The sequence below is a fragment of the Canis aureus genome, chromosome 26 (assembly GCF_053574225.1).
Source record: "Canis aureus isolate CA01 chromosome 26, VMU_Caureus_v.1.0, whole genome shotgun sequence".
NCBI lineage: Eukaryota > Metazoa > Chordata > Mammalia > Carnivora > Canidae > Canis > Canis aureus.
The window spans coordinates 50,936,204-50,961,247 of record NC_135636.1 but is presented as its reverse complement, the minus strand read 5'-3'; the positions used below and the strand labels follow the sequence as shown (position 1 = coordinate 50,961,247).

General features: G+C 56.9%; 1 long non-coding RNA gene across 2 annotated transcripts; it reads left to right on the top strand.

Annotated features, from left to right (window-relative positions):
- Window positions 1–4,535: 4,535 nt before the first annotated feature.
- Window positions 4,536–24,422, top strand: LOC144298638 (uncharacterized). Of its 2 annotated transcripts, none has more exons than XR_013365591.1 (3): window positions 4,536–6,373; window positions 21,763–21,850; window positions 22,719–24,422. It is a non-coding gene; the product is annotated as an uncharacterized LOC144298638 (long non-coding RNA). The 2 variants fall into 2 exon arrangements; XR_013365590.1 differs by lacking the exon at window positions 4,536–6,373 and adding an exon at window positions 21,357–21,423.
- The last annotated feature ends 622 nt before the right edge of the window (window positions 24,423–25,044 follow it).

Sequence of the window (25,044 nt, the reverse complement as noted above, 5' to 3'; positions counted from 1 at the left end):
GATCCCACCCTCCAACTCTTCTCTGTACCGCGGTGGCCGCCCTGGGTCTTTTCCGTCCTCTCCACGCGCGTTATCATCTGTCAATATCCATGAGGTAACTGGCGGGGAGCGTGGCTGGGCCTGCGGGGAATCCGCAGCTCAGGCTGGGAGGGCTGCCATCCTGACGGTGACGAGTCGACTAATTTAGGTCCGCTTTGAAATGACACCGTCCTGCTGCACAGATAGTATGTGGCTTCTAATAACAAGAAGATCCTAGTTCTCTCCTCTCGTCCCTCGTCTGCCTGCCTGTCTCCAGTCTCCGGGTCAGTGGCTTGCCCTGTGTGACCCTCTCTCTTTTTTTTTTTTTTTTTTAAAGATTTTATTTATTTATTTGGGAGAGATTGAGGGCATAAGCAGGGGGAGCGGCAGAGGGAGAGGGAGAAGCAGACGCCCTGCTGAGCAGGGAGCCCGACACGGGGCTCGACCCCAGGATCCCCAGGGTCATGACTTGAGCCAGAGGCAGACGCTTCACCGACTCGGCCCCCCAGACGTCCCCACCCGTCTCTTGTGAAGCCAAGAAGAATTGCTGATTTTCTCTGTTCAGCTTTTCACTTGTTGGGTGGGTGTGGCAACCTCCAAGCTCCTTACATGTGGAATCAGAAAACAGTGGCTCTTTGGTTTAATTTTTTCCCCCCAATAAATGCATGTGAAGCTGTGCTCCTGGCCGCAGGCACCCCTTGGACAAACGGCCACATCCTGACGGGGCCGCGTTCCCTTTGTCCCTCACTGTCCCTTGTGGGTAACCATCCTCAGTCTCCGACCATGTGGCATCCCCGACTCAGCGCCGTGGGAATGCGCTACTGTAATCCCAGTTTCCAGAGGAGCAAATGGAGCCTTGGAGAAGCTTCTGGATGCTTCAAGGTCACCTGGAGCTCCAAGCAGGCTGTGCAGGAGTTTGCAGCCTGAGCGCAAGACCCCTGATGGACTCCCTTCCTGCAGTGGCCACGTGGAGCGGTGTGGGGGCCACACGGCGGCCGGGGGAGGGGGGTGGATGGGGGCTTAGGATCCCACTTAGTGGGGAAGCTCGAGAAATGATCGAGGAGATTTCTAACATGGCATTTCATCACCTAATCCATGAAGGGTTGCGTACGCAAGTTTCCAGAGTAACAATTTAGATGTCTTGTTTGGAATTAATATCTTGCAGCTCTTAAAGCCCTGGAAAAATTGAATATTAGTCAGGTATTTAGTTGCTAAGAAACCAGTACAGAAGCAGGCGGCCCCATTTAGAGCCGACTGAGGAAATGCCGCACGCCGTGGAGTTTGCAGTGCTTGATTTGTGGAGAGCGTAGCTCCTTCTCCCCACACCCAGTTTTTTGTTTAAACAAAGAAGATGTCTACAATTTCTTATCACGGTCCCCTTATTTCTAAACCCAGTCCCCGGAAAAGGGTGAAACCTAAACCCGGACGCTGTTGCGTTGGCCCTTGGGGAGGAAGGCTCTCTGGGCGGGTGGCGGTGGGGTCTTTGCTCACCGCACACGGCCCCTTCCCTCAACCCTCCCCCCGCAGCCCGCCTGGACCTGGCCACCAGGGCCCGTCCTCGTGACCTCACGCGCGGCCGTGGCTGCATGAGCCCTGCCGTGGACGGACCCTCGCCCGAGCTGGGCAATCAGAATCCGCGTGCTGGGGCCCTGGACTCCAGAGACTCTTGTGTGAGTGTCTCTCCAATGCAAGAAGGTGTCAGCTGGGGCCCAGGTGTGGGTCGCCGGAAGCGTGCAGGGGGCACGGCGCCACACATCGAAGCCAGAGCCCTGCCGCAGCCTCGGACCGGGGCCCAGGAGACCCGGGATTCTCAGGACGAGTCCTCCCTCTTCTGGCTTAGGCCCAACCGGGGTCCTCTCTGTTTTGTGCAACCACAAAAATCCTAATTACTCCCCTTCTGTCGTTGGAGCACAGGCAGAAACACGTCGACATCCCCCGCGAGCTCCCTGAGGACGTCGATAAGTGGAGTCTCTGCTTTCAACCATGTTCTGAGTCTTAAATCCCGGACACGCAGCCTCGATGCGGGGCTGGAGGGGATGCTCTGGGGAACCCCGGGCAGGCGGCTGGCGGGTGCAGCTCCCGGCGCTCCCCCACTCCCCCAGCCCGGACACACGGCTGCTCTCCAGGAGCCCAGGTTGGGTGGGAGTCCGTGTTCTGACGCGAAGGGGACCGCAGTGGGTGTTTAGGCACACGGGGGCTCCCAGGGGGCCGGGGCTGGGTCCCGCCTCCCCCGTTCACAAGGCACACGGCCCTGGGCAAATTATTTAATCTTTTGAAGCCTTCCTTTAAAATTTGTCAGTTGGAGACAATGATACTGTCGGGTTTTGAGGATTAAGTAAGATTTTGCTTATTATGGTTATGAGGCCAACTGGGTCCCCCCTGCCCCAGCCCATCTCGTACGCGGGACTCCTGGCCCCAGCACCAGAACGGGACCTTATTTGGAGGCCGGGTCTTTACAGACGGGTCCAGCTAGGCGGGGGTCACTAGGTGGGCCTCATCCGGCACGTCCTTGTTGAAAGGGGGATTTGGCCCCAGATGGGCACGCAGGGGGAGCCCCATGTGAAGTGGGGGAGGGAGCAGGATGCACATGTATGAGTGACAGCGAAGCCGCCACCAGACTCCAGCGCGAGAGGCTGGCGCAGATTCCCCGCCCGGGTCCTCGGGAGGCTCCTGCCCCGCTGCGGCCTCCACCTCGGACATCCAGGCCCCAACCTGGGTTCCTGCTGGCAATTGCTCTTTCCTTCCCGGGGGAGGTGAGCTGTGGGGCCCCCTGAGGCTTGGCCTTCTGCAGCACAGAAGGGCACAGGCCCGGGGCCGGGGGCACCCGCCCAGCTCTACGCACTTCCGTAGAGGCAGCCCCTGGAGCCCCAGCGCCCCTCTTTGTGCTGCGCACAGGGAATGACCGACAGAGGACAGTCTGGGCCAGAGGCCAGAAGAGTAAGAAGTTGCCTCCGGAGGCCGCAGGACAAGGGACGAGAGGAGAGAGAGCAGCTCCCTGAAGGGAAACAGACCCTTGGCCCCCAGCTCAGATGGGCTTGTGAGAGTCCACGGGAAAGAAGGGCAGGGAGGAGGTGCAGCCACCCCCGGGGAGGGACGCAGGGGCAGGATGTGGGGCGCTCTCTCCAGTCCAAGCTCGGAGCAGCATAGCCTCTGGGGCCAGATGCACCTTGGTGAGTCTCCTGGGTGACCACTAGACACGAGGCTCAGCTTTGCTCCTCCTGCACGCTGGGTCTGCCCCTGGGGGCTGGGGAGAGTCAGCCTGGTGTCCCCTGCACCCCAGGGCTAGGGAGGGGCAGCCCGGTGTCCTCTGCACCCCCAGGGGGCTAGGGAGGGTCATCCTGGTGTCCCCTGCACCTCAGGGCTAGGGAGAGTCAGCCTGGTGTCCTCTGCACCCCCAGGGCTAGGGAGGGGCAGCCCGGTGTCCTCTGCACCCCCAGAGGGCTAGGGAGGGTCAGCCCGGTGTCCCCTGCACCTCAGGGCTAGGAAGAGTCAGCCCGGTGTCCTCTGCACCCCCAGGGTAGGGAGGGGCAGCCCCGTGTCCTCTGCACCCCCAGAGGGCTAGGGAGGGTCAGCCCGGTGTCCCCTGTACCCCCAGGGGCCTAGGGAGGGTCAGCCTGGTGTCCTCCACTGCCCTGACCTGACCCTCAGCTCCTGAGGTCTCTGTGTCACCTGGCGCGGTCCAGACGGGCTCCACTCCGCATCCCCTGAAGCCAGGCCGCTGCCACAGCCGGTGACGGCCACTCTCAAGGGCGCTGGTCAGAGACGGTGGCACCGTGGCCCATCTGGCCTGTATGGGGTTTTCTTTTCACAACTTGTCACTTCTGACCTCTGGGCTGGAGGGTCGTAGGAGGGACCTGTGGGCACAGTGGGGACACGGGGTGGGGGGGGGCATCGGCGCTGCTCCTTCCCCTCCGGCCAGCTCCCGAGTTCCCATCAGAGAGATTGTCCCCCTGCCCGCCTCCCCGCCTCCCGGCCTCCCTCCTGGCTCTCCCTGCACCTCGGCAGCTGCTGCTTTTCCCCACTCGGCAGCACATCAAACTGCGAACAGGTTAACGGCAGTTTGTGAAAATGTCTCCAGTTCCCAGAGGCGAAGCCGAGGGGGTGCAGGCCGTTCCCATGGAGACGGGGTAAACAAGGTGGGCTTTCCTGGTGATCACTCTTGATCAGTGATGACACATGCAAAGTAAACTCGCATCCGTCCTCCCCCCAGACCCCAGCAGGTGACCCTTGTCAAAGCAATCTGTGTCGGAAAACCTTCCTGGAGAGAAGGCCCTAGAAAGTTCTAAACCCAAAAGGATTCACCAACTTCGAAAGACCCAGACTAAGTGCAGCCACTTGAAGGTATCCATTCTCCCTGTTGTGAAAACAAGCAAATCTTAAGCCGTTGCTTTTTTTTTTTTTTTTTTTTTTGACTTTTTAGCAAGGCGAACAACAAACTCCCTGAATAATGTGCTTCTTCCTGCCACAGGGGGAGCGGAAGTGTGTGCACATCATGGTATTTCCAGATGTGAAATCTCCGTTGAGCAGAGAGAGAGGGTTCTCTCCGGTGTGTGGTTGGCTGAGTCCGGGGCCCGTCCCAGTCCCTGGAACCTGAGCCTCCGTCGCCTGCCGCAGGGATTTTGCAGATGGGATGGAGCAAGGGCCCTGGAGCGGGAGGCGTCCCCGGAGCCCCGGAGGCCCGGACACCGGCACAGACGGTCACGAGGGGCTGGCAGGAGGGTCGGGTCACCGGGATCACTGGGAGGCGGCCTTGAAGGTGAGGCGACTGCCCCTGAGGAGCGCGGGGACGATGCACGGCTGGACTCTTCTCCAGAGCCTCAGCAGCTCACCCCCTGACACCCCGACCTCGTGCCCCTGGCCCCCCGAGCCGGGGCAGCAGAAGCCTGTCCATCCGACGGCGCAGCAGGCCCGGGAGACGTGCGGCCAGCAGAGGGGGCGGCACACGTGTCCCCAGGCCTCCCCGCCCGGCCTTACTGGTTCCAGCTGCCCATTTGGCCACGTGAGAGGCCGGGCGTGTGTGCTGGGCTTTCCAGAAGCCCGGGACCCCTGGAGAGCAGAGACTCGGTCTATTTGCTGCAGAGTGTCCCCCTTTCCCGCCCGACCCTGCCCAGTGCCACGTGCCGAGCCCGTAGCCGTCGCTCCGTGACTATTTGTCGATGGACACACAGCGTCCGGCTGAGTCCCCAGGGAGAGCCAGACTCTTGGCCACATCGGGTCGGTGATGTCACTTGACCTACATCAAGGAGAAATAAAACCAAGGGAATAAAGCGCGTCTGTGCCCTCTCCCCACCCCCGAGCCGGGAAGCCGGGCTCCAGTGCGCCCCTTCTCCCCGAGTTTTCCCTCCTCGGCCCAGCACAGCGGGATGTGCTATCCTACGGGCGCCCGGGGCCGAGCCCAACAACCTAAACGTTTCCGTCAAGCGCATCCGCTCAGCTGCACGTTATCCCCGCCGGTAGCGGTGCCGGCTTCTCCGGCGTGATCGCCGTGGATCGCTCGCTGGGTCTCCGTGGCCTCGCACCATTCACGTCATTTCAGGCACCTGGAGAGGCCTGGGCCTTTGGGGTCCACCGGGGCCGACCCTCAGGATGGGCGGGGGGGGATCTGAGAGACGGCTACGGGCTCCCCCGGGGGAGCGTGGGCTGTGGCGGTGGCTGTTCTAAACTCCCCCAGGCAACTGTGTGGATCTCATAGGACGATTAGGGAAATGGGAGAAGGTGTGTTAATGTTCATTCCTGACGACCATTTAGTGCCTCCCGCTCAAGCTTAGCAACTTGTTCATTCTGCAGATCCCGACTCTTCCTGGGGAGCGCCTCTCTCTGATGCTCAGCCAGTGGTGGGTCCGACTGGCCCCACCTCGGACACAAGGGCAGGTGGAGAATGTGCGTGCCAGGACGTGAGGCCCGCAGATGCGAGATCTGAGGGGCCTATGGTCACTTTGCTGCCAGAAGTGAGCAGCGGCTGGAGGATCTGGCCAGCACCCAGGTGGCCACGGAGCTGGGGGACGCAGGAGCTGGGCGTTGTTCGTGTCCTGGATCAAACCGGACCTGAAACCAGACCCACCCCCGTAAGCCAAGACTTAGCCTTTATTTCTTCTAATACAAAGTATCGAAACAGATGTGACGCTTAGAGCATTGAAGCTTCTCCACTTTAAAGCGAGGAGACGGGAACAGAGGGAGGTCACACGTGTTCTCCGAATTCCACCAAGTTCGACCCCAGAGCTGAGGCTTCAAGGTTTCAACCCCAACTACGCCTCTTCCTCCCGCGTGTCACCACAGAATTTGTGGATGTCAACTTCACAAGAAGAAGAGCTGGCTGCAGATGGGACAGCGTGCCCCGTGGAGTCGTGAGTCCCAGGTCGGTCGAGGCATTCAAGTAGGGGAGAGAGAAACGTCTTTACCAGGAAGCAGGCGCCCTTTACCTTGGGGTGGATGTTTCTGGTTTGGGGCTGTCCGACTCAATGCCACGATCTTGAGTAGCAGGGGAGGGTCTTCTGGAAAAACTCTGGTGTCGACCGAGCTTGCTTCAGGGTCCTGCCCCTGCCTGTGCACGGCGCCTCAGACTGCGCCACCCCCCGAGGCTCTCACCCTGTCCTGGCCTCTCCCGGCGGCTCTGTGGGGTTGCAGGTGGGAGGCCGCTGCTTTCTCTGTGCACCCGGGGAGGACCCTGTGGCTCGGTGGTGACGTGGGGACCAGAACGGAGCCAGCACTGTCGGGGTGCAGAGCCCCAGAGGATGGCTTCCCGGTGGGGCCCCACTCACATTCGGGGATCGCAGGCCCTGCTGAGCATGAGGCCCTGGGCACAGAGGGCTTCCTGCCCCCTGGGGGCAGAGAGTGCTGTCCTGTGACCGCCCAGTAAAGGGGGCATGGACGGGCTCGTGAGGCCCTGGGGCGGCCCCGGCCCCTTGGTCCTGCAGAACCAGGCAGGTAGGCAGGGGCCCCCCAGAGGCCCCTGCAAGAGGGTGCAGGGGAGGCTGGAAGGGCTTTGCACTCAGACCTGGGTCCCTGGAAATGTCCCTGGTGAGCCCGGGTCGCTGGTGGGCACATAGCAAGGCGGGTCCTGCATCCTGAGTCACCGATGGTCCCTACGCCAGGGCAAGCTGCGAGCTCCGGGGAGTGAAGAAGGTGCACACAGAATTGGGTTCTTCTTGGATTAATATCTTTGAAAATTAAGTTGATTTATAATCAATTTTCTCCTCATTTAAAATGAGGCTCTGCTGGCCAGTGCAGTTTGGGCTGGAGAGCGGCTCCTGTGGGTGCTGGGTTCTGTGGAGGACACGCGGGTGCGCTGCCTGCCGGCCCAGTGCCTGCGTCCTCATGGTCCAAGCCGGGGTGCGGGTCAGGCCTAGGGCAGCGGGGGGGCCGGGCCTTGCTCCAGGGCAGCTCGGCCCAGCGGGACGGTGTCGGGGCCACCCAGGCTCTGCCCAGGCCAGGGCGCATGGGCCCCTCCTGCCACAGGCTGTTTGGGGCCCGGCTGGCAGTGGGGTCGAGGCTCACCCCGAGCCCCGGGAACTGAGCGGGGTCTCCTCTCTGCCTAGAGCACAGGTTCCGGCTCTCATCGCGGGGCTGCGTCCTCTGGGCGGAGGAGGCCTCTGCGTCTTACCCACAGGACAACGCAATTACCGCGGGCCTAAATTATTTCCAAATTGCTCTTTCCTTCTGGTTATCAACCCGGAGCTGGGGAGGGGACCCTGGAGGAGTTCAGGGTCGCGGCTCGTCCCCATAACGCGTCCTGGATATCTGTGGGTCCGAGCCGTCTGGCTCCACCCGCTGGAGCTACTCCTGGACCTCGACGTGCTGCTCTCCGGGGGCCCCGGGAAGGTAGCAGCCCTCACGATGGTTTGCAGAGCAGCTCCACAACCGGCCGCGGTGGCTCTGGCCACGGTGGCCGGGGCGCCCCAGAATCCAGCAGAGTCTTTAAGGCAGGAAATCTGAGCACAGCGCTGCTGACTGCAGCAAACCGAGCCGGGACGCTTGGCGGCTGGGTTAAAATACTTCTGGAAAGTCGTTTCTCGGTTTGGGAAGCGTCCGCGGGGCGGGAATGACCTACTCCAGGTGGCCTACGATGCTTGAGGGAGCTCGCGTGCATTCCTTCCCAGAGCAGGGATTCGTGGAGCGCGGCTTCGGCCTGGGGACCGGGACACCCCGTGAACAGCCAGAGAAATTCGTGTTGCCTTGGCAGGACTCGGGGGGGACGGTGAGCTGCGTAAATAATACAGATTCCATCGGGGGCCGCGTGAATGGAAAAACAAAGACAACCGTGGGGCTGCTCCGCTGACCCTTCAGGCACCTGCACCCCGAGTCTCTGCGCCCTCGCCTGCGGACACGGGGTGGGGGTCTGCGGGATGGCACACATTGGCCGGGGCCTGGCACACGGCCCACGCTCATACTCCGCCGCACCCGGTTATCATCCACCCGTTTTCGTCCCTGCCGCGTTTGTGGGGCACACACACTGAGCGCGTTTTACCCCAAACGATAGCAAAATAACACAGTGCGGTGTTTTCCCAGCAGAGGGGAGGAGGGTGCCGCTCCACCAATGTTTGTGTTTCCTGCATCCGTCGGCAGCATCCGGCCGCCCACCCTCCGCACATCCCACCTTTCAACGTTGACCATGGAGCGGGGACCCCTGCGTCCTTCCAAACTCCGGGTGGAGGTGGTGCGTCCCGGGCTGCGCGGAGAAGGACGGGGAGTCTCCCCAACGTTCTGAGGACGCTGACCCACGTGTACCCCGAGGACGGGGAGAAACTCGAATGGTTTCTGTTGAGAGTGGGGCCTCCGATGGGGTTGTTGGGTAATTGTTCGGTTAGTGCTTCCCTGTCCCCAGCAAAGTGCATGTTGTGACTCCAAAATCAAGGCAGGACTGCAAAACACGGAAATACATTATTTTGCTCCCCTAAGCACCCACCGCCATATGTACACGTTTGCAAAGCTTCACTGAGCTTTCCTGGCAACCCATCATTTCTCGGATCCTGTGGGTTCCCCAGAGGAACCCTTGGGGGTCGCTGTTTAAATGAGGAGAAAATTGGTTATAAATCAACTTAATTTTCAAAGATATTAATCCAAGAAGAACCCAATTCTGTGTGAGACGGTGGCTCCGTTAAGGAGTACCAGAACCCGTAAGGAAAAAATATATATATGTGTCTCTTAAGTCGGAGTCAGAGAAACATTTTAAATTGTGGAGATATTACATTTTTAAAAATGTTTTCCCCAAACCTGCTCCCTTCTTGGTTTTCCTTATTACATCGGTTAGGCATAACGAGGAAGCACCGCATGCCGTGATGGAGGCAGCCTTCGTGTGTCATCCAAAGCTTAGAATATCTCGGACCCTCTGTCCCCTTCTGTCCACCAGCGGAGGCCCCCGTCCCCAGGGTGGAGCCACGCGATGGGTCATGGCCTTGGCGAGTAGACCCTGCACTGCACCTGAGGCACTCTTACCCCTGACCTCCCCTTAAGGTGGGGACCCCGAGGTCCCCAGGCTCGTCCTCAGGGAGCCCTGGGGTGGACACCTGGAGCTCACCCTCCAGATGGACGAGCCTCATCCTGGGGGACAGGCAGCCGTCCACGCCAGGAAGTGAGAGCATGTTTGGGGAAAGACCACTGATTTAAGGTTTCCCTTGGGTTTGAAATGTGTGAGCTCTGCACGTGGATTTCCAAGATGTGATTTTGGTGCCGTGGCAGGTGCCCCTCCTGGCAACCCTGAAGCATGTCCGAATCTCCTGACGGCCTGGCCTTCCATGCCATGCTGGACTTCCTATTTTTTATTTAGTTATAAAAATATGATTTTTAAAATTTTTTCTTTAAGATTTTACTTATTCATAAAAGACAAGAGAGAGAGAGAGGCAGAGACACAAGCAGAGGGAGAAGCAGGCTCCCTGCAGGGAGCCTGATGCGGGACTCAATCCCAGACCCCAAGATCATGTCCTGGGCCGAAGGCAGACGCTCAACCCCTGAGCCACCCAGGGGCCCCAATGTCTTTTCTTTTTTTCTTTAAAGATTTTATTTATTTATTCATGAGAGACACAGAGAGAGGCAGAGACACAAGTAGAGGGAGAAGCAGGCTCCATGCAGGGAGCCGATGTGGCACTCGATCCCGGGACTCCAGGATCACGCCCTGGGCCGAAGGCAGGTGCCAAACCGCTGAGCCACCCAGGGGCCTCAATGTCTTTTCTTTTTCTTTTTTTAAAAAATATATTATTTATTTATTCATGAGAGACACAGAGAGAGAGAGAGAGAGGCAGAGACACAGGCAGAGGGAGAAGCAGGCTCCCTGCAGGGAGCCTAAGGTGGGACTCGACCCCCGGACTCCAGGATCACTCCCTGGGCCGAAGGCAGGCGCCACACTGCTGAGTCACCCAGGGATCCCCATCCAATGTCTTTTCTAATTACAAAGGAAATACACGTTTGTCTATACATTTTGGAAAATACAGGGAATTCTTCAGATGAAAATTAAAGTGTCTGGCAATCCCCGCCCTCCCGCGGGCCTCCTTTCAGCGGCTCCCACCAATATTACGGTCGCTCATGTGTGTCTGCGTGTGTGTGAGATAATCCTTTACTCACGAATTTCTGTCTCACCCTTTCTCTCGTATTCACATAGCAAGAGCATTTCCCACCCTCCCAAAATATTTGTTGGGAAGGAATTTGTTAACTGTGGCACATTCCATCATGTGGCTGTTGCACGAATTTTTTTTACACCTGGTCTCTTACTGTAGGACATTTTGGCGCTAGTTAACTGTGATCAACCGCGCTGTAAGGCACATCCTGTACGCACGTCTCCAGCCTCGTCCTCTGGGGTAAATCTACCAACGCTCTAGATGGAGGGACGTTGGCTGTGCTTCTGGGCTCAGGGACCAGGCTCCGGGGAACGCTGCCTGAACCCCCTGCTTGGGCAGGTGCCACCCCGCTCTGGGTGGGGTCTCGCTCCTGGCTGCGGGGGGGCATCGGGGCGTAGCCCACAAATGAGGTGGGGCGGAGAGGCAGGATTTCTGGACAGTTCGTGGCTGCCTTTGGTCTCAGACCCTCCCGTCAGGATGAGGGCGACGCTAGCTTCCAAATTAAAGGAAGCATTTTTAGAGATGTCAACCCAGACAGGACAGGCTGGGAATGGCACTGTCCATTTCTTGCTTTTATTTTTTTAAAGATTTTATTTACTTATTCATGAGGGGCACACAGAGAAAGAGACATAGGCAGAGGGAGAAGCAGGATCCTTATAGGAAGCCCAATGCGGGACTCGATCCCAGGACCAGGATCACGCCCTGAGCCAAAGGCAGGTGCTCCACCACTGAGCCACCCGGACGTCCCATGCCACTATCCATTTCTAACTGGGAGGGAAAAAAAAAATGATCCAAAGTGATACCTGTATCATTCAAAATGCTGGTTTTTCTCCTCTGGCTTCATGCTGTGTCTTTCCCCGACTAGACTGGGAGAGAGTTGAGGACAGAGGCTGGGACAGTCTCAGCAAAGTCACTTACAGTCCGTCACGAAGAGGAAGACCCCCAGCGCTGCAGGTGCAAGCCCAGCGTCGCCACCTGGTTCACTGCGTGTGACACAGGGAGGGGGATCCCAGGCCCCCCAGGGACACCAGCTGTTCAGGGTGAGACAGTCGGGCAGGACGTGACCCCAAAGCTCGGGGCAGAGGATCTTGGTTAGAAGGTGTGTTTCCTGGGACTTACATTTTGAAGACTTGCTTCCCCAGGATGGGGACGGGTCGCTCAGGTAGGGGTCCCCTGCAGCCCGTGGCTCAGGGAAGAAGGGGAATCCACGATGCGGATCCAGGAAGATACTACAGAAGCCGAGAAGGGGAAGTGCGACGTCTCGTGGGGGTGCAGCCAGGGAGGGGGGCTCACGGGGACCCGGGCTTCTCCATCCCATCCCCTGGCTCCGATGCTTTGCTTCTCCCGGGAACCAGACCAACACGGCGTCCCCGGAGGACCAAACCGCTGGCAGCGGGACTTCTTCCTCCGTCTCAACGACAAGTTCTGCGGGGGGACAGGGCGCTGGGCTCCGCTGGGAGGCGGGATGGCCTGTGCTTCCACGTCCCCTGCCAGGACCACACACGGGCCCCCTCGTGCGCTCCCGCATCTTGGGAGAGGTCTCACCGGCACACGGCGCGCGACAGTGACCGAGAAGCTGGCCTGTTGGCCTTGGTCGCCCATTGTCTGGCGCTTCCCCTTCCCCCACTGCCCGACGGTGGCTTCGAGACCCACGGAGCGATCTGAAGCAGCAGCGGCCCTTTCTGTCACGGCTGTGACCGCGAGGTGCTCCTCCGAGCCGCCTGGGAGGTGGCCCCACCCGCCTCACCCCTCCCCACCCCGTGCCTCCACCTGTGAGGGTCCTGTTCCAACACGTCGGCCTGGTGGGCATTAGGGACAGAGGGAGGGTGCCGGTTGCACAAAAGGTATCATTAAGCGTGATTGAAAATCAAACTGCTATTTCTCTAATGGGCCATTACCGGGAAATACGGGAGTGTTTGAGTTCCCGCACGCCGCTCCCCCACAGACCCCCTCCCTTCCCTGCGCTTCTAAACAAAGAGTCCGCGCAGGGCTCCCGGGCTCTGGACACCCGCGAGTGTTCTTTGATGGACATAATTATCCCAGGTATGCTGCATGATTTTTATTTGAATTCTTTGAATGGATGAAAAATGCGGTACATGCAGATTGTAGAGGGTGGGGGGCGGGGGGAAGAACGGTGTAACTCGTACCCTACCAGGTATTATTCTTATTCCTTAAAAAAATTAAAATCAACTGTACATTAGCCGAGCCGGGTTCTCAGAGGTAGCGTATGGCCGTTTGGAGTGAGCGCCACAGAGATGCCGTACGCGGCCTCCCTGGAAAATACCTGGGGTCACAAGCATTATATGGTCTCATTCATTTGGGGAATATAAACAATAGTGAAAGGGAATAAAGGGGAAAAGAGAAAAAAATAAGTGGGAAATACCTGGGGTCACAAGCCTGGGATGGGCGCCCGGCGCCCTGGGAGCGACCAGGAGGGAGGGTGCTGGCACCCAGCAGGCTGCATCTGAGACTGGGACCGAACGCCCCAAACCCGAAGCTGAGGCCACGGAGCTGGACTGATGTAAAATATCCATGGAATAAGTCACTTCTTAGGTTGTCTCCTTCCAAATCTGCAGAAAATAAGCCCAGTGCAGCCCGGAGATGTAGGCGATGGGGTCCCGGCCGCGATGGGGCACAAAGAGGCACGGAAGCTGCCATCTGTGCTGCTGGGGCAGCGTCGTATGGAGGCCGCGGGGTGACAGCGAACGAGAGGGACCCCAGGAAATGGGGGTGTTTTCGCCTACAAGGGAAGTGTTGCCAGTGGCCGAAACCACTCAGGAGATCCGAGGGCCAGCTTCTCCTCCGCTCTGGGCGCTGCGGGACGTCCCGTGGTCGACATGGCCACGCCTGGGGCATTGGCGCCACAGCAATAATCAGAGCTTAGCCCCCCACCATCCCCCAGAAATCTCCTTGTTAAACAATTACCAACATGTTATGGACTTTGGGGATGTGATGACGTATGAAACTACTCCTCGGGGTGCCTCCTACAGGCAGGCACCGTGCTTGCTTCTCACAGATACGGTTACCTTTAATCCCACCAAGGGCCTCAGTCTGAGCAGCCGATATTAACGTCTTGACTTTTCAGATGGGGACGCCGAGGCCCCGACGAGGTTGGCGAGCTGCTTGGGTGGCAGCTACGAGGATCTGGGGTTAGAAGGAAGGCCTGGGTGGCAGTGCTGAGCGCCCCCTCAGGGGGCCTGGGGAGGAACTGAGCCCCTTGGGGCCCGGGGCGGGGTCGGGGGGAGGGGGGCGTGTGTCTGCTCCAGGCTAAGGGCACTTGCCAGCGGTGCTCGGGCTCCTCCCTCCCTCCCCACCTCCCCGAGGCTGTGCTTGGATCTCACACTGTCCAGACGCTAAGTCACAGTCACGTGTCCACCATCGGTTCCTTTCTGTGGCTGACTTGGCCCCTTCAAGGACCAGGTAGCAAATACGCTCCGTCTGGAGGCCCGGAGGCCCGTGTCCAGCAGGTCCACCCCGCCCTGGGGTGAAAGCAGGCCTGACCATCAACAAACCCTGTGCTCATCTGCCCACAAAAACTCATAATTCGCAAAAACCACGGGGCTGCCGAATGTTGCCAGCGGGCCACGGATTGCCAAATCCTTCTCTAGACGAAAATGTAGGTAACCCCGGTGTGAAGTATATGTTGCATCCATGCATTTCAATAAAATTTCTATATATATTTTTTCATTTTGAATGAAAACAAGAAACTTGTAAATAATTCTTTCTTGAATCGTCTTCCCCTCGTCTCACCAAACAAACACCAAGATCAGTGATGCCGAAGGTCACGTCTCCTCTAATGTACACAATCCACTGGGATGTTTCAATCTTTTATTCAGCGACTATGGGTTCGGGTGGGGCCCGTGCACGCTGGGCTCTGTGCTGGGCCCGGAGGACAAGAGAGCGAGCAGGACAGGGAGCAGGGGCCGGGATGGGGTGGAGGTGCCGTCTGGTGACCCCGGAGAGGCCGGCGTAGGGTGAGTCTTTCTGCAGGTGGAAAGGCCGAGGGTCCCCCACAAACGAGGTGCAGAAACACCGAGACACCCACCGGCCCCAGCTCCAGGTCCCAGCTCAGCCCGCGTTTCTGTTCTGGGACCCAGTCACGGGCTTTTCTCTCCCGCTCGCGCTCTGAGTCAGCACAGAGCCTCTTGAGAAACTCCAACCCTCTTCCCGTAATTTTGGAAAAGACGGCTGGGCGGGCCGCCCTCCCTTCCGGGGTTTGCGTGACAACCGGAGAGCTCCGCCTGGGACGAGGGACCGGGTCATAGATCCCTCAGTCGAGCTGAACCAACGCACCTGAGACTTGCTCACCCGATCCTCCCCCAGTGACGGGTGTTAAATAAGCATCATCAGGAGCAGGAGAAAATCCTACACGTGACCGAGCAACGCGTAGCTCCCTGAATGTCGTGCGTCGTGTTGCTGTTATTGTGTCTCCCGGGGTGACCGCTGCGGTAGGCGGGCTGGTGGCCGGCGGTGGCCAGACGAGCACCTGATGTTTCCCACGGGCCGTCCGGGGGATCGGTTCGGGCACCCGTAAGCTCTGGGCTCGTGTCTGGTCAGAGGGCTTCGGGGAAGCGCTCTGGGCTAGTTCCCCGATGGTTGCACAGACAGGAAAGAAGACGTTGGGCTTGTTTCACGGGAGGACTTGGTGGTTGAACTTCTGCCGACGGGGAGGGGAAAAGAAGCGACATGAACAAAGCCGCTAGGCCGGATCCTATTCCAACTGTCATTTTAAAAATAAAATTGGTGTCTGGGAGGTGAGTTTGGCTGAGACCAAGCTGGCAGCTGCCTTTGAGAGTCGGCGAACATGCAGGGAAGACGGATTAGCAGCTAAGCCTCGTCGTCAGATGGTTGCTTTTGAAGGGAGGCGTGAAAGTGGAGCTTCTCGGTCTCATCTGCGGCGTCGGCTCCGCCGCGTCTTACAGGAGAGCCCGGGCCTGGGAGGGCGGCGGCCCGACACCTCGGCCGAACAGGTCCCCAGTCCCCGGTCCCCGGTCCCCGGGTCTGGCTAGCCTCAACCCTCCTTCCCAGGTGCAGCTGGGAATCCATCTGACCTGACTCAGCTGCCGCCCCCGCCCCGAGAAAGGACCCTGACGACGACCCATCTTCTCTGCGGACCCAGCACCTTCCCTGGGCCTCACTGCCACCGCCCCACTGTCTCCGGAGCTGCAGCCACAGCAACCCGTGTGGCTTCTCGGCAGCAGGCTGCCCTTCACTGGACATAGAGAGGTTCTTTCCTTTTCTTCCTTTTTAATTTAAAATCAGTTAATTAACATATAGAGTATTAGTACTTTCAGGGGTGGAGTTGGGTGATTCATCAGCTGCATAGAACGCCCAGTGCTCATCCCATCACCTGCCCTCCTTCATGCCCGTCACCTGGTGACCCCCTCCCCCAACCCCTCCTCTCTAACAACCCTCAGTGTGTTTCCTAAGAGTCTCTCATCGTTTGTTTCCCTCTCTGATTTTGCCTTGTTTTATTTTTCCCTCTCTTCCCCTATGAGCCTCTGTTTTGATTCTTAAATTTCACATGAGTGAGATCACATGATAATTGTCTTTATTTCACTCAGCATAATACCCTCTAGTTCCATCCACATGGTTGCAAATGGCAAGATTTCATTTTTTGAAGGCTGAGTAATATTCCATTGTATATATAGACCGCTTCTTCTTCTTCTTTTTTTTTTTTAAAGATTTTCTTTATTTATTCATGAGAGACACAGAGACACAGGTAGAGGGAGAAACAGGCTCCATGCAGGGAGCCTGATGCAGGATTCGATCCCGGGACCCCAGGATGACACCCTGGGCTGAAGGCAGGTGCTAAACCGCTGAGCCACCGGGTGTCCCTAGACCACATCTTCCTAATCCTTTCATCTGTCGATGGACATCTGGGCTCTTCCCATAGTTTGGCCCTTGTCAACATTGCTGCTATGGACACTGGGTGTAGGTACCCCTTCTGATCACTACCTTTCTATCTTTGGGGTAAATACTCAGTAGTGCAATTGCTGGGTCACAAGGTAGCTCCATTTTTAACTTTCTCAGGAACTTCCATACCGTTTTCCAGAGTGGCTGCACCAGCTTGCATTTCCACTAACAGTGTAAGAGGATTCCCCTTTCTCCCCATCCTCTCCAATATTTGTTTTTTCCTGACTTGTTAATTTTACTCATTGTGACTGGTGTGAGGTGGGATCTCATGGTGGTTTTGATTTATATTTCCCTGATGCCGAGTGATGTGGAGCATTATTTCCTGTGTCTGTTGGTCAGAGGTTCTTTCAAAGCATTGCATTGGACCCTGTCATTCCCTTTCTTAAAATTCCTCCCCAGCACCCTGTTGGTTACAGGCCCCTCCTGTATTGGGACCCAGGTGCAGCTCTCTGCATCATCTCCCTGCCTCCCTCCCTCTCAACCTTACCCCTGGTGAGATGACACTCCCTGTCGTCACCCTCCTGGGGTCACCCTCCCGGGCCTCTGCGAACACAGCCCACCTCCCTGGAGCATGCCCACCTACCTTTCCAGGCTCAGCACAGACATCCCTTCCCTTTACTAGGAAACCTTCCCTGCTCTGTCCCCACGGCGCCCCAACTCCCGGTCCCCCTTTGGAGACTGGAATGGACATTGGTGGCACTATGTCTGCATTTCCTCTTTGCCGGTAGCCTGATCCACCTGCACCAGCATCAGCATCTCTGTGCCCAGAGCCTCCTCTAGCTGCACAGCCCAGAGACCCGAAGAGCCAGAGAAGTAGTGCTGTGCAGGAGCAGCCCTCAATCGGTCCAGCTGGGGAGACTGGTCAGAAACATTCCTTCAGGCGGTATGTCTCCGAGGTGCAAGCTCTCTGCTGGCTCTTGGCGGGGGTGTCCCCTGTGGGATTAGCTCCACCATCCCATGTGGCAGCAGCTGGCTTCGTGACTCGTCTTCACTGTCTGCCTTCCCTGTTTCACTTCTCCACTCCCTTGCTGGGCTTTCTTGGGCTTCCCTCCTGCATAAGCTTCTTTACCCTTGAATCCTTGCTTCAGGCTCTGCTTCTGGGGAACCTAAATGAAGGCAGAGTCCCTTGTCATATGGTTGTAGTTCGCACGCCTACCCCACTGGGTGTGTGGGCTCTGCAGGGCTTCGTCAAGGGTTTCGCCTACTACGTTAATGGTGGCATCGTCCGTCTGCAGCCCGCTCCCTGGCACGCAGCAGGCTTCAGTAAATGCACAGTGAGTGGAGGCAGGCAGGCTGCTCAGTCAGCCCGCGAACGCAAACATGTCGGTTGTCCTCTGGGGGCCACTGGCTCGGGGGGGCCTCATGCCCCTGGTTGTTTGGCTGTCAGAGACGCAGTAGACTGTCTCTTCCCCCCACGATGGTGTGCGATGTGCCGAGCCCTTCACGGGCCTTACAGACCGGCGGAAACGGACGGGGACAAAGGTAGACACTTGTCTTTAAAACACACACAAGGGTGATCTTTCCTCTTCTTTTGCTAGAGAAATCCGCAAGCTCCTCGGCATTTGGGATTGCGGCTAGAAATATAGCCTTGCAGTTGTTCTTTGTGACTTTAATTAAATTGAGAATATCTCACCTGCAAGATAAGTCAGAAAAAAAAAAAAGGGAGGGAGAGAGAGAAAGAGAGAGGGAGGCTATTAGATGCCCTTTACTTGTTTCTTTCTGCTTTAGATCTCTATTGTGAGCACTTTTTAGAAAAAAGAAAAAAAAATAGGGCTATTTATTGACTGAAATCCATAGCACAACTTTCTTCCTTTATTAATAATTACTTTTATTGCTATAGAAACGGTACTCAAACAAACAGAGATTACCCACAATTTTCCGCTGTCAAAGTTCACTCATAAGATTGGGCAGTTGAAGTGAATCCCCAGGAATACTTGAAACATTGTATAATTATCTACAAAGTGTACTAATGGCGCCAACGCAAATGGCTATTCATTCCTCTTGCCATCCTTGACCTCGTCACACAAATAATTCCAGAGAGGAAGGCTGCAGCCACTTTCTCAGTAATGGGTGGGAGTAACCGCCGAGAGGTCTAAGGCTCTTTCTGGCAAGTCCAGATAATGAATTCTCTGCGACAGAAATGAGCGGTGCCGTGGGAAGGCCGGGTGCGCAGAGAAGCTGCCGCGGAGGCGCAACGGTTGCCGCCTAACTCAGCTTCGGGAGAGCGTCCCCCGGGACGGGGGAAGGGCCCCGGGGCAGGTGCACCTTCCCTCCCTTGTGTTCCTGGGGAAGCCGGTGGAGGAACCGACGGGTGCCCGGGGCCCACGGCTGGTCCTGGGAGAGGACCCGGGCCCGGAAGGGCATGTGGCCGGGGACGGGGGACCCGGGAAGCACCAGCAACCCCAGGGCGGTCTCTGAGCACAGTTCCTGGGAGGAATGAGGTGGACAGAACATAACGGGGAAGACGTACCTCCCGCAGAAAGGAAAGGAAAAGGCGGGCCCTGCCTGTCTTCGTCGCCACACCTGCACTTAGGAACACCTCCCCACCCACGGCGACACCTGCAACTCACTCACGCGGAGTTAGGTAATTCCCACGGTCAGCTGGGTGACCATCATGTTCCAGAAGCTGGAAGTTAGCGAGTACGATTTCAGGTTGTTAATAACGACGATGAGGGGGATGACAACCCCCTGCTGACCCGGGGCCATCGAGTCCGCGAGCAGCCCCACGCCCCCGGCGTCCTTTGGCAGAACCGCAGTCAGCGAGGAGCTCATCCTACAGGAGCCGATGGACAGATGGGCCGAAGGGAATTCAGCCTTTAATCTATGCTCATCAATCAAAACTTGATATTCTATTATTAATAGCTAGGAAGTCTCATCTCACATCACAAAATGTTCTTATTAATGTCACATACTGCTTTTGGATCATTTTCAAATTTGGGAGGTATTTCATCGAGTTTATTTCCTATACGAACTGTAAGATTTGGAAGAACTTTCCACAGACCAGCTTCTGACTCCTCCACATTCTCCTCCATGGGCCCTGGGCTCCTGGTGTCCAGAGCCAGAGCGGTTGTTTCTTCTTCTTCTTCTTTTTTTTTAAGATTTTATTTATTTATTCATGAGAGACACAGAGAGAGGCAGAGACACAGGCAGAGGGAGAAGCAGGCTCCATGGGGGAGCCCGACGTGGGACTCGATCCCAGTCTCCAGGATCAGGCCCTGGGCTGAAGGCGGAGCTAAATTCTGAGCCACTCGAGTTGCCCAGAGCGGTTGTTTCTATCGCGCTATCCCTCCTGGGTTTGCCACATTGGGTCAAAATGTTGGATGGGTTGATATGGGGGAGGACAAATATTCCCAAAAGACAGCCTACACTGGAATGGCTGGTGGTGACTTAACCGGAGGGAAGGAACAGCTTAAACCACCACTGGTCAGAGGTGGTTTGCCTCATTTTTGCAAATTCTACAAAGATGATGGAGTGTATGAACGTATTGCCAGGGTTCCTCGTGGGGCCCTGGAAGTGGCCGTGCAAGTGAGAGTCCTCAGACTTTCAGTTCCCCCAGGCTCCTGGGCACCCCACGTCTCCAGGGATGGTAAAGGCGCCAGAAAGAAAAAGGGGAGGTGGGCTTGGCCTTCAACCAAGCCAAGCATGTTGCCCCTTCTTGAATGGAGGTAGGTGGATTTGAAAAAAACATCAGTACTGTCCCTTGTCTAAGAAATGGCAGCAATTCTTGGTTGGGCATTAAAAAAAAAAACAAAAAAACAAAAAAAAAAACAAAAACCAGGTGCAATCTGCTCTTCCTCAAGTCTGTAACTATGAACTGTGATTTTTCCATTTCAAGGACTTGAGGAGGTGCCTGGGTCTGGGGTGGGAGTGGCTCTTCCTGGGGGTGATGGAAATGCTGTAAAGTTAGGTTGGGATGATGGTTGGGCGACCCGGCGTGTTTAATAAAAGTCATGGAGCCACACACTTAAGAAGGTGAATCATGTGGTAAATTACACCCCAATAAAGCTGGTGAAAAAAACAGTTTGAGAGAAAATGATGCTGAACATCCCAGCCGCACTCAGCGTTTCTCCAGGTTTGCAGGACTCACCAGGGTTTTCTTCGGCCTCAGTCTCCTGCACCCGCCCTCCCTGGCTGAGCAGACGCCCAGGGCAGAGCCAGGGTCTACACGGCTCCCCAGTGCCCGGGACAGGTGGGTTTGCATCTACGTTGGATAAACTGGCTCTGCTCCTGTCCATCAGCCCAGGTAGCTGCAAACTCACAGCCGATGCTGAGGCCTGCACCTTTACTGTCCCAGCTTTGTCACCCAGCCACCTCTCCGGCTCCGGGCCAGGAGATGCTCCTCCCGAAGGCCGCCTGCGCTTAGACCATCTTGGGAGTGCCTCCTTACGTTACGGGCCCTTGGTCTCCCTTTATACAGCCCCTGGACAACTCCACGTGCCCATCTCTGTTCCTCAAGTTCTAGAAGGTACTGCTTGTAACTAGACCCCAAGCTGAGGAATCGTACTTTAACGAGTATTGCCAACTTCCTGGGAGAAACATATTCCTTTCAAAATAAGCAAAGAAGAAGAGAGAGCCCCAATGGGAGAGTTTTGGGGACTCTCCTGTGGACACGCGAGCCGACAAGCCCTGCTGAGCTGCCCAGGTCGGTTCTGACCGGCTGAGGAGTTGACAGTAAGTAGCTTGGGCAAGACCAAGAGGAAGTCCGTTTGTCCTGTTGCTGGAGTATTGCCTTAGATCAGGGGCTCCTTTTCTCTCACCGAGACAAGGGAGGGGGCAGCACCGGAAGGCTTCCCTTAGGGCCCCACAAATGGGCTCCTCTGTGCCGAGAGGGAAGGAAGGAGTTGGTCGGGCTGGGCACGTCCTTGCAGCACACCTTGCTATGTGGCAGCCGGGCTCTGTTTTCTCTTCCACTTCTCTGCTGACTCAAAAGTCTGGGTACTGGGTGGGTAAGCGAGATTTTGTGGGGCGTTAGGTGTAAGAGGGAAATGAGGCGGGACACGGGGAGGCTGGAGCTGTTTCTCCCTGGGAGCAGCAGAAGTTTCTCTGCCCGGGATCTCATGCACCTGCTGGTCCCTGGGGTGAAGGGGAAGTAGGATGGCCTTGATGCTGCTTGGAGCGTGCATCAGGACCCCCAGCCTCCCTCGGGTCTGCTCCTTGCACTGGCCGGGTGGCCCCTCGGTGCTCTGGTCCTGCCTTCGGAGGGCCCTGGACTAGACTTTCACCTCCGGGAACAGCTGCAGCGTGGCCCTGGGCCAGTTACTTCCTCTCTTCTAATAAACAGGGCGCAGCCACCAAGAGCTTTGTGCGAATGAATCAGAAGACACGTCCAACTCGCTGAGCTTGGTGTTGGCCCAAAGGCGGGATACAAGGTTTGGATCATTACTGTTATTTATGTGGCTATTACTATGATAGCTACTGGAACCTTCTAGTTCTTCACAGGTAGTGAGCTGTCAACGTTGGATGTTACCATTTTTATTAGTTATTAGTTTCCTGCATCTCAAAACCACAGGAGCTGTGGGAGGTGTGAGGAGCCGGGGCTGCAGGGATGCAGGGTGGTCCCAGGGAGCGTGTGGGCAGAAGACACAGTGGAGGCCTCGCCGCTCTCGCCCTCCCCTGGATCCGAAGCCCTCAGCTTCAGGAGGCAGAGGAGCCGTTAATAGGTCATCCGGGGTTCTCAAGCATGGGCTAGCATGGCCAGGGGGTTTCTTAGAAGATGCAAATGATCAGACCCCACACGAGACCTCCTGAATCCGAAAGTCTGGGGTGAGCCCACCAGCATCTGTGGTTGAAGAAGCCCTCCAGGCACCTGGGGTGCTGGCTGAGGCTGGGGCCCTGTGCTCTGTGTCCGTCTCTGCCCGGGGACCCCTGATAAACGGCTGCCTGGGGGGTCGTGGGCACGTGATGACCCAGGGAGGGAGGGAGGACCAGAGGATGAAGACAGTCTTCACCTCGGAGGCGACCTTCAGTTCTATAAGGAATAGTTAGGCCCCACGGGAGACGGAGGGAATGAAAACAGAGGAAGAAAGGCCCCTGACCAGTGTTCGATGACTCGCCAATCAATGACGGGGCCGTGCTGCTTTGCCGGGAGGTGGCCCAGGCATCGCGGGAGGTGACGCGGGGAAGCGGGGCTGGCAGGGCGGCGGGCGCCAGTGGGAGACAGTGGCTTGCTTCTTGCCTTTTCTTCTTCTTTCTTTTGTTCATTTTTTTCTTTATTTATTCCTTTAAAAAAACACACAGGAAAACAACGCCGATGGTTTGTTACTTTTCTCGTTGCTTCATAAAAGAGCAGGGAACCAAACTGTCAGTGTGGAACCAGTGGAACCAATCCAGCAGCGACGGATTTCTTCCATTTTCAGCCTCGTATCTTTGTAAACCACCCCGGCACCAAAGGCAGAGATTAATATGTACCACGTACGTCAGTGACGGTGATTTTATCCTCTTCTAGTATTGTGTTGGGGGTGGGGGACAACCGAGGCGGTCCCTGGACTCTCCTGGTCCTGTCGTCAATGCATGTTTTGGGGGGCTTGAAGGAGGGGGTGAGGGGCATCGGGCGATGCCATCAGTATTCGGAAATCAGCGAACAGACAGAAGGACACTCGACTACATTAGAATCTTGGGAAATACCACGGAAACAGAAACAGAACAGCATTTTATACCAATCAGACTTGCAAACAGCAAAAAAGAAAAAGTGTGAGAGGGCCACGTGAAGGCGAGGATGTGGGGCGTCCCGCCGGGCAGGGCTCTCACTCCTTGGAAGAGTTGGCAGCTTGAGGACACCTACGAAAACTGAAGAAACACGAACGTGCACCCGGCGTTTCCACACCTGACACCTACCCTGCGGAGGAGTTTGTGCCCATCCACCTGCAGGGTGGCTGAGGGTCTGTCCCCGGCAGCTTTGTCAGCGCGGAGGGAAATCCTGGGGAAAACAAAGTATTCATCACTAGGGGAGGGAACGGAGTCTGGACTAGCAGCCACGGTTGATGTGGGCAAAGCAGTGTGGGCAGATCTGCAAACTCAGTAGTCTACTGACTAACTCAGGATACAGGCAGGTTCCTGTAGATCCCATCTCACACACACACACACGCACGCACGCACGCACGTGTGCTCGTGGGCGCCCTAAGAGGCATGGGTGCAGCAGAATTCTTTTTTTTTTTTTTAAGATTTTATTTATTTATTCACGAGAGACACAGAGAGAGGCAGAAACACAGGCAGAGGGAGAAGCAGGCTCCATGCAAGAAGTCCGATGCAGGATTTGATCCCCGGACCCCGGGGTCACACCGTGAGCTGAAAGCAGATCCTCAACCCCTGAGCCACCCAGGTGTCCCTGCAGCATAATTCTATAGCCTTACCGTGTGCAGTTTGAGCAAACAGAGGAGCATGGAAATGGGTGGGGGATTTTTTGGTTTCAAGCCTGGCACGCCCACATGTCTCTGCAAGCTCGATCTCGTCATCAAGACGTCCCATCCGACAGGGAGAAATTAAAGTTATGAGCCACCTCTGCCCATGAGAACCAATCGGCATGAACAGAGGGACATGAACTGAGAGTGGTTTCTGGGCCCGGGACATCACAGGGCTTCCTGGAGAGGTGATCGCCCCAATATTGCCTCCTTTAAAGCGTCATGATCAGCCTAGGTGGGCCCACCACGGCAGCAGGTTATGGGTGCGCTGGTGGCTGAGAGCAGAGGGGCAGGGGCTGGGGCAAGGCCTCGGGGGGTGGCGCTTCTGCGTTGGGGCCGTGACCTGCTGGTGGGGTGGCTGCTTCCCACTCACCACAAGCTCTGAAGCCAAGAGTAAGTCAGAAAAGTGTTGGGAGGGACCCCCTCTCGTCCGTGACTGCCGTTGCTTCTGTGAGATGCTCGCAAGCGCGGGGTGTGGAATCAGCCACGTCGAGGGGCACGGGAAGCCCACTTAAATGATAATAAAACCACTATCTGAATGGAAGGCCCGTGTGCGTGTTGGTTTCTGGAATGAAAGCCGCGGTCTGGCTTCTCTGTAATTGCTGTCAGGTCTTAAGCAATCCTCTGTTCAGAAATCTCCTTATAATGCAGCCGTGAAAATTGTTACCAAGCAACCAAGCGGTCCAGAGCGCCGAGCATCCAGGAGTGGCTGGTGGGAAGACCCTCCCGGCAGGGCGGCGGCCGTGCCTGCCCCAAAGTGCCACGTGATGTCACCTGCTCCACGGCCAGCAGCAGGTGTGATGCACGGGGCGGGGAAGCCACTGGGTTAAACATAAGGAAGGGAACGAGGTGTCCTGGCCCGCGGCCACAGCACAGTGGGGAGCTGACGTTTTTGCTGCAGAATGAGGGCAATGTGCCTGTGCGCTGGGAAAGCTGTGCGGGGCCCAGCCTGGTCACCAGAAGCCAAGGAGAAGTCCTGCCCTGGGACTCCCCAGAGGCACTCGTGCAGAGTGGACCTAAAACCCCAATCCAAGGCTGGCAGAGAACCCACCCCTGGGAAACTTGACCCAGCTAAATCTCCCTGCAGAGTCAATCAATTGGTTAGGTTTCCTCACACCCGCTTGTCCCGTCTCAGCGCCGTGGTTCTGTCCTGAACATCTCTGCAC